This window comes from Orcinus orca, chromosome 15, assembly GCF_937001465.1.
Source record: "Orcinus orca chromosome 15, mOrcOrc1.1, whole genome shotgun sequence".
Lineage (NCBI taxonomy): Eukaryota > Metazoa > Chordata > Mammalia > Artiodactyla > Delphinidae > Orcinus > Orcinus orca.
In genome coordinates, this window is record NC_064573.1 from 87605733 (window position 1) to 87617958 (window position 12226).

The window sequence follows — 12226 nt, forward strand, 5'->3', positions numbered from 1 at the left end:
GCAAATCATGCTGATCGACACTGGTTTGGGGATCAAATTCCATTCAAATCAATGACAACTAGAGACCATACATCACACTCCGGGAGTTCTGGGGATGTCCAGGCAACTTCTGGAAATGCAAGGTCATCATTTTGCCCAAGTTTACAGCAACGCCAGGATTTTCTAAGCCAAGTCAGCTGCATCTCCGCCCAGCATGGCAATCACCTCCTCCCTTCCCCATCGCCCACTGATGGGCTTTGCCGCTCAAGAAAAAAAGAAAGAGGCTTCCCTGGTGGCGCAGTGGTTGAGAGTCCGCCTGCCGATGCAGGGGACGCGGGTTCATGCCCCGGTTGGGGAAGATCCCACATGCCGCGGAGCGGCTGGGCTTGTGAGCCATGGCCGCTGAGCCTGCGCGTCCGGAGCCTGTGCTCCACAACGGGAGAGGTCACAACAGCGAGAGGCCCACGTATCGCAAAAAAAGAAAAGAAAAAAAGAAAGGCTAAGGTGGAGTGGGGAGGGATGGATTGGGAGTTTGGGGTTAGCAGATGCAAACGATTACACTTAGAATGGATAAACAACAAGGTCCTACTGTAGGGCACAGGGAGCTATATTCAATATCCTGTGAAAAACCATCATGGAAAAGAATGTGAAAAAGAATAGATACCTGTATCACTGAATCACTTTGCTGTACAGCAGAAATTAACACAGCATTGTAAATCAACTCTACCTCAATGAAATAAATTTAAAATAGAATTAAAAAATAAAATACAACCACCAAATTGCAAAACAGAAAGAAGGTTGATCTTGAATAGCCCTCTTATTATCATGACCAAAGTATCAGAAGGAGAACATGGAAATCGCTGTGCTTTCAATCGGTCCAAACTGAGGCGATGCTGATACAACATGCAGCTACCGCGCTTGGGGGGTTCTCTGAAAGCAGCAAAGTTCGGCAGGTTCTGTCCCGGAGCCCAGGGAGTTCAGCCACTGTAGTGGAATCATCACCTCCCCGACCTCTCCCTCCTTGCTCTCAGCCCCACAGGCTCTCAGTGCTGGGTGTGGGAAAGGGCAGATCACACAGGGTTTTGCAAATTTTCAGGGCATGCGCTTTCCTTCGCCCGCCATGGAATCAGCCCCTTGCAAAGGACACGCCTCTCCTCACCTCTGGGTCTTCTTTCTCTCCCCTTTTGCACAGAGCGAAACTCTTTTGAGAAAGAGCTCCGTTTGCTCCCAACAAGGCCCCTGCCCCAGGCCAGCCCGGCCCCATCGCCAGTCACTCACTGAAATGGTACTGAGAAGAACTGTATGGAGGAGGTGCTCAGAGCCTGGCTTTGCTCCGGGATCGGAGCCAGGAAAGGGGCGGGGCAATGGGGGCGGATGGAGTCAGGGCGGGAGGGGACGACAGGGCTCCCGAGAGGCGAGGGCAGCTGCAGGCTGCAGGGCTGTGGCCAGGGAGGCGCCAGGCTTTAGGTGAGTGAGCTGGGCTGGCGGGTCCTGCGGAGGGTTTGCGGATGCTGCTGGGACCTGACTTCGGTTTGGACGGTACTGCTCTGGCCAGCCCGCGAAGAACAGACTAGAACAGCACCGTGTGGGGCGGTGACCAAGAGAAGGCGAGGGCCAGAACCCCGGCCCTGTGACGCTGCCACTTGTCCCTTTGGGCCCCTCACGGCCTCCAACCTCTCCCCCCCTTGCTGCTTTCCTGGTGACGAACATGACCGTGTCCCCTGATGACTGCTCACAGCCTGCCCATCAGCTACCCAATTCCACCCTTAGAAAGGGGGCCAGAGGAACACGCCCATCCAGAGCCCACACGCTCCCCTCTGGACCACAGTCCAGCTCCCCGGACCCTGGAATGCCCCCGCCTCAAAGCCCCCAAGCTCCCCCGCCAGCTCCTGCACAGGCCCACTCCCTAGTCTGCCCCCCAGAAGGGCAGGTGACACCCCTGGGGTGTACCCCCTGGACAGGGTGGGCAGCCGAGGAGAGGGCTGTTTGCAGGGCGCCATGGGCAGAACCTGGACGTGAACTCGGGGTGTCTCCACGCGTGCAAGGCCCTGGTGATGAGGCTCAAACCCCAGGTCAGAAGGAAGGACGGCGGGCCCCACGAGGCCAGTGAGAATGCACAGCCCTTCACCCACTCCAGGTAGCAGGAGAGACTGGCCTGAAGCCCGGCAGGCAGGAGACAAAGACGGGAATTTCACGCCCTGAAATTATACACAGGGCCTCCTCTACCCACGGGTAGCATCAGTGCTATTGGTCGCCTCCTTCAAATACTCTAGAAGTGGGGCAGGCTGAATAATGTTCCCCAAAGATGTCCACCTCCCAGTCCCTGGGGCCTGTGACTGTGTCACCTTACACGACAAAGGGACCCTGCAGATGTGGTGAAGTTAAGGACGTTGAGATGTGGAAATCATCCAAGTGGACACCGTGTAATCACAGGGTCCTTATAAGAGGGAGGCAGGAGGTCAGAGAGGAGAGAAGATGCTCATTGCTGGCTCTGCAATTAGCAACTTCTAATAACAGGGAGGGGCTGGGAGCCACCAGAAGGTGGGGAAGGCAGGGAGGTCTCCCCAACCCTTCCGGAAGGCAGGCAGCTCTGCTGGCGCCTTGATTTTAGCCTCGTGTGGCTCATCTTGGGTCTGGCCTCCCGAACTGTAAGAGAATACATTTGTTTTATTTCACGTGGGGACAGTTTGTGACAGCAACAGTAACAAACTGATTCACAGAGCTTCTCGCCCTCGGTGCCAAGGCCATTTTGGGCCACTTATTTCTTTGCCGTGGAGGTGGTCCTGTGCATCGTAGGAGACTTAACAACATCCCCGGCCTCTGCACACGTGATGCTAATAGCCCGCTCCCTGGTCCCAGCCAGCGAAAATGTCTCCAGATTGTCAAATACCTCCTGGGGGCATAGTCACGTACACTGTCCTTCATGCTGACTTTACTCCAGCAGACCCTCAGCAAAGCCCCCGGGTGCACCTGGATTCCCAGTCCATCCGCCACTGAATTCACCAAACCCTGACTTTCACCAAACCCAAGCTTTACAGGTAGAGAGTTGAATGAAGCATGGTTGTTGCCTCAGAGAACCTGCAGTCAGTGGTCGAGGCAGCTGCTGAAATGAATAATTACATGGTGGAATCTCATCCTTTATGTCTATGTTCTAAACTCAGAGCAAATGGTAAACAGCAGCATGGTCAGGGTAAGCCTTGGCCTTCCCTCCAGAGAGTGTCAGGTGGACACACGGGGGCATCTTACATGCCACCAGCACTGGGTACAATCTGCCACCTCCTGAGAGCCACACGAGGGGCGTGGTTCCCCTTCAGGGCCCGCAGTGAGAGAACAGGGCATCTTCCCTCTTAAATTGAGATGTAATTCACATACCATAACATTCACCCTTTGAAAGTGTACCTTTCAGAGGTGTTGGTACATTCACAAGGTTGTGTAATCATCACACTAATTCCAGAACATTTTCATCACCCCCAGAAGAAACCCCGTATCCACTTCCCCCCTCACCAAATAGTCCCAGCCAACCACTGATCTGCGTCCCCTCAGAGTTCTAGAAGTTTCCCCCAAATAAGCTATAGATGCAGTTAAAATCACTTCCTGATGCAAGACGGTGGGTGGGTGCAGCATAGCTCTGTTCCATGCGTGTGAAATACAAAGGCTTAATCTAGGTACTAGATTGTAGGATTGCAGGTGATGATTATTTTATTCTTTTATGTTTAAATATTTTTTCCCACTATGAGAATCCAATAAAATTTTAACACTCAAAAAAAAAAAGCGCCAAAGAATTCATTCAGCTTAACTCAGTAACGTCAATAGCAAATCAACCCACCCATTAAATATTGAAGGAGATCCCAGCTCATCAAGAATGCATGAAGCTATCCAATTACCTGTACCCTGATAAAGCAATTTTCTGACTTAGCTATTCCCTTTATGACAAAGGTCGTTAACCATCTGAAGAACAGCTTAAAATTCATGAAGTTTGAAAAACCAAAGGTAGACACCTCTGGTCTTCAACATAAGCCCAATTTCCATTCCGGAGCGCTGCCTACCATCTCTTGTTCAGCCGTGTTTAACATTCCTAAGAAATGGAAACGCATAATCGGTTTTACAGGATCGCTTCCAGAAACATTCACATTTTCTTATTTATTGCTTCGTATGCCACAGAGAGGGTAGAAGCGGCGCCAAGAGCCCTGAATTCTGATGATTTTGAAACTCAGAAGGAGTTCCAACCACGTTCTGCTTTGGAAGGCCGCAGCCCCTCCTTCTTCGCACTCACGCTCAGGAAAGCGGAAGTGAAGCCCATCCTACCTTTAGGACCTGTTCTAGGTTCTCCAGCTTGGCTTGGAGTTGGTGTTTCTCCTTCACGGCCAAATCGCGTTCTCTGGTCACTATGGTGAGCGTGTGTTTAAGTCGAGCATACTCTGCTTTCACCTACAAGTAGCAAGGATGGAGAGAAGGGGCTGTTTACAACATGCATAGGAGCTGCGGCGGGTATTTGTCCCCAGCTGTCATCTGTCACCTCCCCTTTTTGGAGACTCTTCCCCTCTGTCATCCTCAGTCATGGACTTCATGGTAGGTCCACTCCTGCTGGGGTGAGTACGTGTGACCAAAGGCTGGCCAGTCAGCACACAGCCTCCCTCTTCATCCCGCCCATCCTCGCCACGGCCACAGTGATTGGCTCGGGACTGGGAATGTGACCCAGGTCTGGCCAATCAGTGTAATCCCATGCCCTGGATATGTGATTGGTTGGGGCAGGGCACAGGACCCAGGCGCATCCGCGGAGAATGAGATAATTGGCCTTGTGTAGGAATCCGGGAAGAGACTCTCTCTTTTGCCCTCTGGACTTGGAAAGTTGAGGACAAAGGCTGGAGCTACTGTGCCATCATGAGGGAAGAACTCAGCTGAGAATAGAGCCAAGAGAGGCCGAGGGAGAAGTAGGGTCCTGATGACATCACTTGAGCACCTAGATCAAGCTGTGCCTGAAGCTAACATTTTCCTTTCCTGTTACTTGGGCCAATAGATTCCCTTGGTTTGCTTGTACCAATTTGAATTGTCTTCTGTCCCTCTGAACTGAAAGTCCTAACAGACAAAATGTTACCCAAATTGTCGAGCCATACTAATTTCTGTCATCTAAAATTTTCACCCGTCTTAAAAGTGGACAAAAGGGGCAGCAAGGCTCCACATGGATTAGAATGGTAGGTGTTCCAATAACCTCAGATATCACGTCCACCCTAAGCCCACAACCCCCAGGACCACGTTTAGAACTCATCTGGGAGGCTCCACCGATTCTCCATCTCTCCTCTAGCTCCTTTGAAACAGATAAGGGCAGCCATTGATGAAGAAGTGATCTGATTTATTTTCCTTTGTTTTTCATTGTGCAGCGTATTTTAACCCAGCCACGGGATTTTAATTTCTTTCCCTCCTCCCCAAACATTACAACATGAATTATGTCTTCAATAACAGACTGTCACAAAGTCATGTTTTTGTTTTTTTTTAGCTACAGAAGTCCTGCTTCAAACGCTTTAGGTACAGAGTGTTCGTTTAACCTTACAATTTCTGTGGCATAGAAAGAAAGGAGGGCGCCCACTTGGCACTCCTAAATGGAACAGGGTTACGCGGAAGCTGTTATTAAGAGGCCGTAGAGGGATCTGATTCCCAGAGGCATTTTCACGGCATTTTGCCACAGCATGATGCATCAGGCAATGAACGTGGGGAAAAATTCACACGCTCCCTTGTGAAAATGTCATGACCTATAGGAATTAAGCAGTACCCGCACTTGAACCTCAACACTGGGTTTGCTGGAAAGCCAGCAAACTTCTCATGTTCTGGCTAATCAAGGAAACTAGACTTGGGACTAGTGTTCGACTACCCCAGGTCCAGGCTCACACAGTAGCCAGCACTAGCTCTCCGGAATAAAAAGCAGATCTTGCTGCTTCCTGACTGAAACCTCCCGGGGCTGCCACGGAGATCAGAATAAAATCCAGACTCCTGGTGTGGCCCCAAAGTCCTGTAGCATGTGCCCACCCACCTCTCTGATCTGACCCACAACCATTCACCATGCTCAGCCACCCTGGCCTCTTTTTGTCCCTTGAACAAGCCAAGCTTATTCCCGCCCCAGGGCCTTTGCACGTGCTCTTCCCATTGTGGCACATCCCTACCCAGCTCCCACTCCACCCCCCGTCTCTGCCAGTCTGGCTCCTTCTCATCAATTATGTCACTCCTCAGACAAGGCCTCGGGTACCAAAATCCTCCCCACCTGTCTGCCTCCTTTCCCCTCACTGCTGTGCCCTGCTTTATTTTCCACGGGCGTTTATCACTATGTGAAATTATCCTGTGAGCTGTTTACGTTTTTCTTGGGGTTTCTCCTCATTAGAATGTAAGCTCCGATGGGAAAGGAGTTTTCTTTTGTGATCCGATTCCCTGTCGTCAGAGAGGAGAAGCAGAGTGAACAGCCAAAGTCCACATAAGTCAGGTGTTTCCAAGAAACTCAGATTCACGCGTTGTAGGGAATCCCCCGACTTGGGTTTCAGGCTCCGTTTGCTGACCTCATTTATTTCAGTACATTTAGTTTTTATCCAGTCCCTTATAAGAGCACCGGGCAGTCAGGAATCACCCTCCCGAGGGCACTGACCAGGCCTTTGGCCAAGAATAGCCAATCCCCAACCTGCAGAGAGACCACAGCCCAGATGTGAATCTGGTAATTGACTGGCAGGCACCAGACCTGCTCTCCCACAGGGATGTTGCCAGCGGTGGTTAGGACAGACGTTAGAGGGTCAGGCCCACCCATAAATCCCGCTTACCCCACATGGAGCTAAAATGCTGTGCTTTTGTTGTGGGAAATACCGTGTTCGTTGTATATAGTAACTTAACAGAAAGCAATACTGTTGGGGGAAAGAAACAAGCTTTATTTGTCTTGAAGACAACGCTTTAAAGGACAGCAGCTGTGGACGAGGAAGAATCTACCAGAGGGCTTCTGGGCAGCTAAAAGGCTCCGCAAGTCGTTGGCATTTGCACTTTAATACATCTAATACACGTCATCTCATGCCAAGATTGTGGTTTTGCATTTCTTTGACTTAAAATTTTCCATTGTGTCCCCTTTATGTTTATCGGAATGATTAAGGTCACTTCCCCGGTTTGCAACAATGGAAAGAAAGTCTGCTGGTAAGGAGACAAAAGGATAGATTTGGGGAGAGACTGAGGTAGGCTGAATAGAGACCCCACAAGGACGTGCACATCCTAACCCTGGAGCCTGTGAACGTTACCTTACATGGCAAAAATGACTTGGAAGGGGTGATTAAGATAAGGATCTTGAGATGGGGAGACTGTCCTGGATTATCCTGGTGGGTCCAGTGTAGCAATGGCAAGGGTCCTGATGAGAGGAAGGCGGAGAATTGGGTCGGAAAAGAGAGATTTTAAAGATGCTGTACTGCCGGGTTTGGACAGGGAGGAAGGGGCCATGAGTCCAGGATTGAGGGTGCCTCTAGGAGCTGGAAAAGGTGAGAAGGCAATTCTCTCCTGGAGCCTCCAGAAGGAATGAGCCCTGCCGACACCTTGATTCTAGGACTTCTGACACCGACCAGTCTGGTTCCAGTGACTCCACAATTAAGAAAGGAAAGGAAAAAGAAGGTGTTGGAAACATGAGGTTAAATTGGTCTTGGAAATCTCAAAGACTAATCTCTCACATGAAAAAAATACCTGTTTGTGAACATCTCTGCTCTTTCCCAAGAAATGAAAATTCTCCACTGTCACCGGTCACGTCACCCTCCAGCTCAGCTCCCTTAACTCACCCACACCCACCTAAATGGCCCTTAGTAACGCTCCCCATTGCTTTTCGAGGTGTGTCATCTCTTTCCGGCAGGGACCCAGACTGAGATGCCGTGTGACCCCATTCTCTGTGACAGGCCAGCGGGAATCTCTGGGGGGCAATGACCCCACGTGAACACGATGCTTTATAAGAAAGGCTGGGCTGCTCCAGCTGCAGCGAGGATGGGACCCTCAGCAATGCTGCGGTGACCACAAGAGCCGCGGTCCCCGCGGGACGGCGCTGCAGGGGCGTAGGAGCCTGTGTCCCCGTCCGTCTCCAGCAGGTGCCTCTGCCCTGGGCTCTGGGAACTTCTGGTCGCATGAGAACAAGAATGCCCCCTGGGTGTTTACGTCACCCAGCCTGGGTCCCTGCTACCTGCAGCTGAAAGAACCGCCGCTGACTCTCGCAGAGAAGGGGGCTCTCTCTGATCTGGTAACAGCCGATCCCGTCTGGAAACAGGACCGAGGCTCCAAACGAAAAACACTCTAAATGTCGGCTCAACGGGCTGCTTGCAGCGCTGGAGTCTCAGGACCTCACGCCACTGCCCAGCTGGCCTTTGCAGCCCTGCCCGTCCCAGGAGCCTTGGAAGAGAGGCCCATCGGCTTACAAGTCCCTGGTCCCCGGCTGCCCAGTGTCCGGAGCTCAAAGCCGGTCACTTTCATGACCAGAGAACCCCATAGAGGCAAACCTATGTCCTGGCACCTGGACTAGAACATTCTCCTGGGAATCAGCCAGGTTATCTACTGAAGGAGAAAGAAGTCTCGGACTAGCAGAAAGGATGGGAAGAGATTTTCACTAAGACCTATAAACTCCCCTCCTCCACAAAAAGGAAAAAAAAGTTCTCAGATGTTCAAGCTTAAAAGCCCAGACAATTCCTCCTAAGGTGGAAAGCTATGAACAGTGGACCCTTACAAGATTTTGTTTTTTAATAAAGGAAAAATAGATAATGATACTCAGGTGTGCCCGCTGGGCTTTTCCAGCCAAAGGTGTGTGGCTCCACGAATCCCAAACGTCCACGTGTGGCATCCGACAGATGCCCAGTTTTCTCAGTAATGCGAGGAAGAAGAGAGACCACCAGCTAGGGAGTGGCATGACCACTGTCCATACCAGTCATTTGTAACCGAACCCGGAATTCCAGCCAACCTCAGATTTCTGGCCAGCAGGGAAAAAGAGTTCACAGGTCATAGGTTCACAGGTCATGAACTTAACACCCCACACAGCACCTGGCTTCAGAACATGGGTGCCACCGTGTCCTGCTTGCTGCCCGGGACCTCCCACCGCACACAGGCACAGCGGCGCACTCCTGACTCATGCACCAGATCCCGCCACTCGGCTCGTCTCTATATCAAAATACAGATTTCGGGGGCAGCCGCGGTAGCACCAGGCGGGAAAGTAGCTTAAAACATTAGGCAACAGTTACTCAGTGAGAAAGCCTGAACCTCCAGTAGGCTGCCCAGTTTGGGGGGTGGAGCTTAATGGGCTCCTTTGAACCCAGGCAAGTAAGAAATTTGAAATCAGTTTAAAAAAAAAAAAAAGTTTGGTGTGCAGGCTTCGAGGGCATTGACCCCATCCTTTGCGCTGTGTCCTGCATTCCCAGCTCGTTTGTTTCCTTCCACAGGGCTGCCTGCCCAGGGGAATTCAATGCAATATTCCAGACAGTCCAATATCCAGTTTTGCACCTAAGAGGCAATCCCTTCTGGGCAGGCTTCAGGGAACACACTGACTGCATCCCTTTGCCTCAATAATTAAGAGCTCTGAGCATTAAATTTGCTTATTTAATCAAGGCGACTAAAAAGCAGACTGCAAATCCAAGCCCGAATCAGCTGGGGGAACTGGGAATTCCCAGACGTCTTCCAGAGAACCAGGAAGGCTCCTTGTGTTTCTACAGGTCACAGGGGTGGCCCCCCCAGTGGATCTGGTGCTGTGGTTGTATGTTTTCAGCAGCAGCACAAACCGACCTGCCCCTTGCACATCCCCAAGTTACCCTGGGACACAGATGCTGGTCCCTGAGAGCAGTCTTTTTTTTTTAACGTCTTTATTGGAGTATAATTGCTTTACAATGGTGTGTTAGTTTCTGCTTTATAACAAAGTGAATCAACTATACATATACATATATCCCCATATCTCCTCCCTCTTGGGAGTCTTTTTGTGCTGAAGGGAGCTCATTTTCTGGGCCTTGAAGCTTTGTTTAAAAGGCCACGGTGGGGCTTCCCTGGTGGCGCAGTGGTTAGGAATCTACCTGCCAATGCAGGGGACACGGGTTCGAGCCCTGAGCTGGGAAGATCCCACATGCCACGGAACAACTAAGCCCATGAGCCACAACTACTGAAGCCCGCGCTCCTAGAGCCCGAGCTCTGCAACAAGAGAAGCCACCAGAATGAGAAGCCTGCGCACTGCAACGAAGAGTTGCCCCCGCTCGCTGCAACTAGAGAAAGCCCGTGCGCAGCAACGAAGACCCAACACAGCCAAAAATAAATAAATAAATAAATAAATTTATAAAAGGCCACAGTGTGGAGGCAGCAGGGGAACACGTTTCAAATCTTACAGTGAAAAAATAATGTCGGATTTGGTGAGAGTTCTATGGGAGCAGGGGTGCCCCTCAAGGTAGCTGGAGAGACAGGTCCGGGAATGAGACGGTGGTGGTACCCACCACCTGGGTCTGCTCTACGAGAACCACACTCCGGGTGCAGGAACCCAGCTTAGGAGCGGACAGATGAGCACATGGAGTGATCTGAGCGAAAGAGAGAAGCCGAAAAGAAAAGGAAAAAGAGAAAGAGAGAGAAAGCCATCCCAGGATCAACCCTTCCTCTGGCCAGCGTGCCCAGCCCTGTCGTCAGCCCGTCTCTGATGCCGAAAGCACCACCATTTTTTTTCATCTTTGTTCCTGTTTAAATAAAAAGACTCTTGGGCTGAGAAGGTCACTAAGCCTCATTATGGATTCACACTTCAGCGTGAGTGAGTTTATCAGAGACTTTCCTGTTTGGAAGGAAAAAGGACAGAGGGCACAGGGCCTGGCAGGAATAGGAGGCAAAAGGGGAACTAAAGGGAGAGTTGGGGGCGTAGAAAAAACACATCTTTTTTTTTAATCGTGGTAAAATACTCATGACATAAAATTCAACGTCTTAACCATTTTTAAGTGTACAGCTCAGTGACATGAAGTACGGTCACACAGTTGTGCAGTCATCACCACCAGAACTTTCTCATCTTCCCAAACTGAAACTCTGTCCCGATTGGACACTAACTCCCCATCCCCCCCTCCAGCCCCGGCACCCACCATCCTGCTTTCTGTCTCTAGGAATCTGACTGCTCTAGGGACTTTATGTAAGTGGAATCCTACAGTGTTTGTCCTTCTGTGACCGGCTCAAGGTTCACCCGTGTTGCAGCACCGCTGTCAGAACTTCCTTCCTTTAAAGGCTGAGTAACAGTCCATTGTACGTATATACCACCTTTTGTTATCCATTCATTTGTAGATGGCCATTTTGGCTATTATGAATAATGCTGCTATGAACAGGAGTGGACAAATACTGCTTCTCAGTCCTGCTTTTAATTCTTTTGGGTGCATCTCCAGAAGTGGAGTTGCTGGTTCATGGTGTGACTGCATTTTTAATTTGCTAAGGATCTGCTATCCTGTTCTCCGTGGTCCCTGCACCATTTTACATTCCTACCAACACCTGCTATTTTCTGAAAAGCACAACTTTTTGGGGGGGGGGAAGAAAAAAAAAAAAAAGGCCAAACAGGAAGGCAGGAAAGTAAGTGTGTAATCAAGAAAGCTCTAATTTTTATAGTAACTGAAATACGCTTTAGTACATCTGTGAAATTAGCGACTCCAAACCACCAACCAATCGTTAACTAATATCTACTCTGAGCACCCACGATGTGTCCCGTAAGATTAGGTGCTGGGGATACAGTGATGGATATGAAGGCAAAGACCTCTGCTACCTGGGAGGTGACATTCTTACGGGGGGGGGGGGGACAGACACACACATTAGTGAAGACACATGATTGACCAAGTAATAAGAGACACAAGAAGACAAAAGCCAGGTGAAGCCACATGGTTAGAAGGAGGAGGAGGAAGGGACGCAGGTGGGAAGCAGGGAAGGTCTAGTTGAGGACGTGACTCTTAGGCTGACATATGAAGAGCGAGAAGCTGACGGCCATCGGAAAAGAAGGGAGTAGAGCTCTAAGCAGGGAAAGTCATGGCCTGCCCAGGCAGGCCTGGTGGTCAGAGGAGCAAAAAGAAGTTCAGGGTGGACAGAACTTCATGAATCAAAGGTCGAGAGGCAGGTGACAAGGCTGAGCAAGGTGGCGGCCGTGAGGAAGAGATGCATTCCTATTTGGGAGGAAGTGTACTCAGAGGAGCAACACCGCCTGGCTTGAATCACCAGATCACTCTTGATCCTGCCGGAAAATGACTGTCGGATGTCAGGAAGGGTGGTAGGCAGACCG

At 50.5% G+C, this 12226-nt stretch overlaps 1 protein-coding gene across 6 annotated transcripts in view; it reads right to left on the reverse strand.

Moving 5' to 3' along the window:
* RIMBP2 (RIMS binding protein 2) overlaps window positions 1-12226 on the reverse strand; it is a 262379-nt gene that overhangs the window by 98321 nt on the left and 151832 nt on the right. For all 6 annotated transcript variants that reach the window (XM_049697907.1, XM_049697906.1, XM_049697908.1 and 3 more), the window contains one exon: window positions 4285-4407. The gene's annotated coding sequence lies outside the window, so the exon portion shown is untranslated. The remainder of the gene's footprint in view (window positions 1-4284; window positions 4408-12226) is intronic.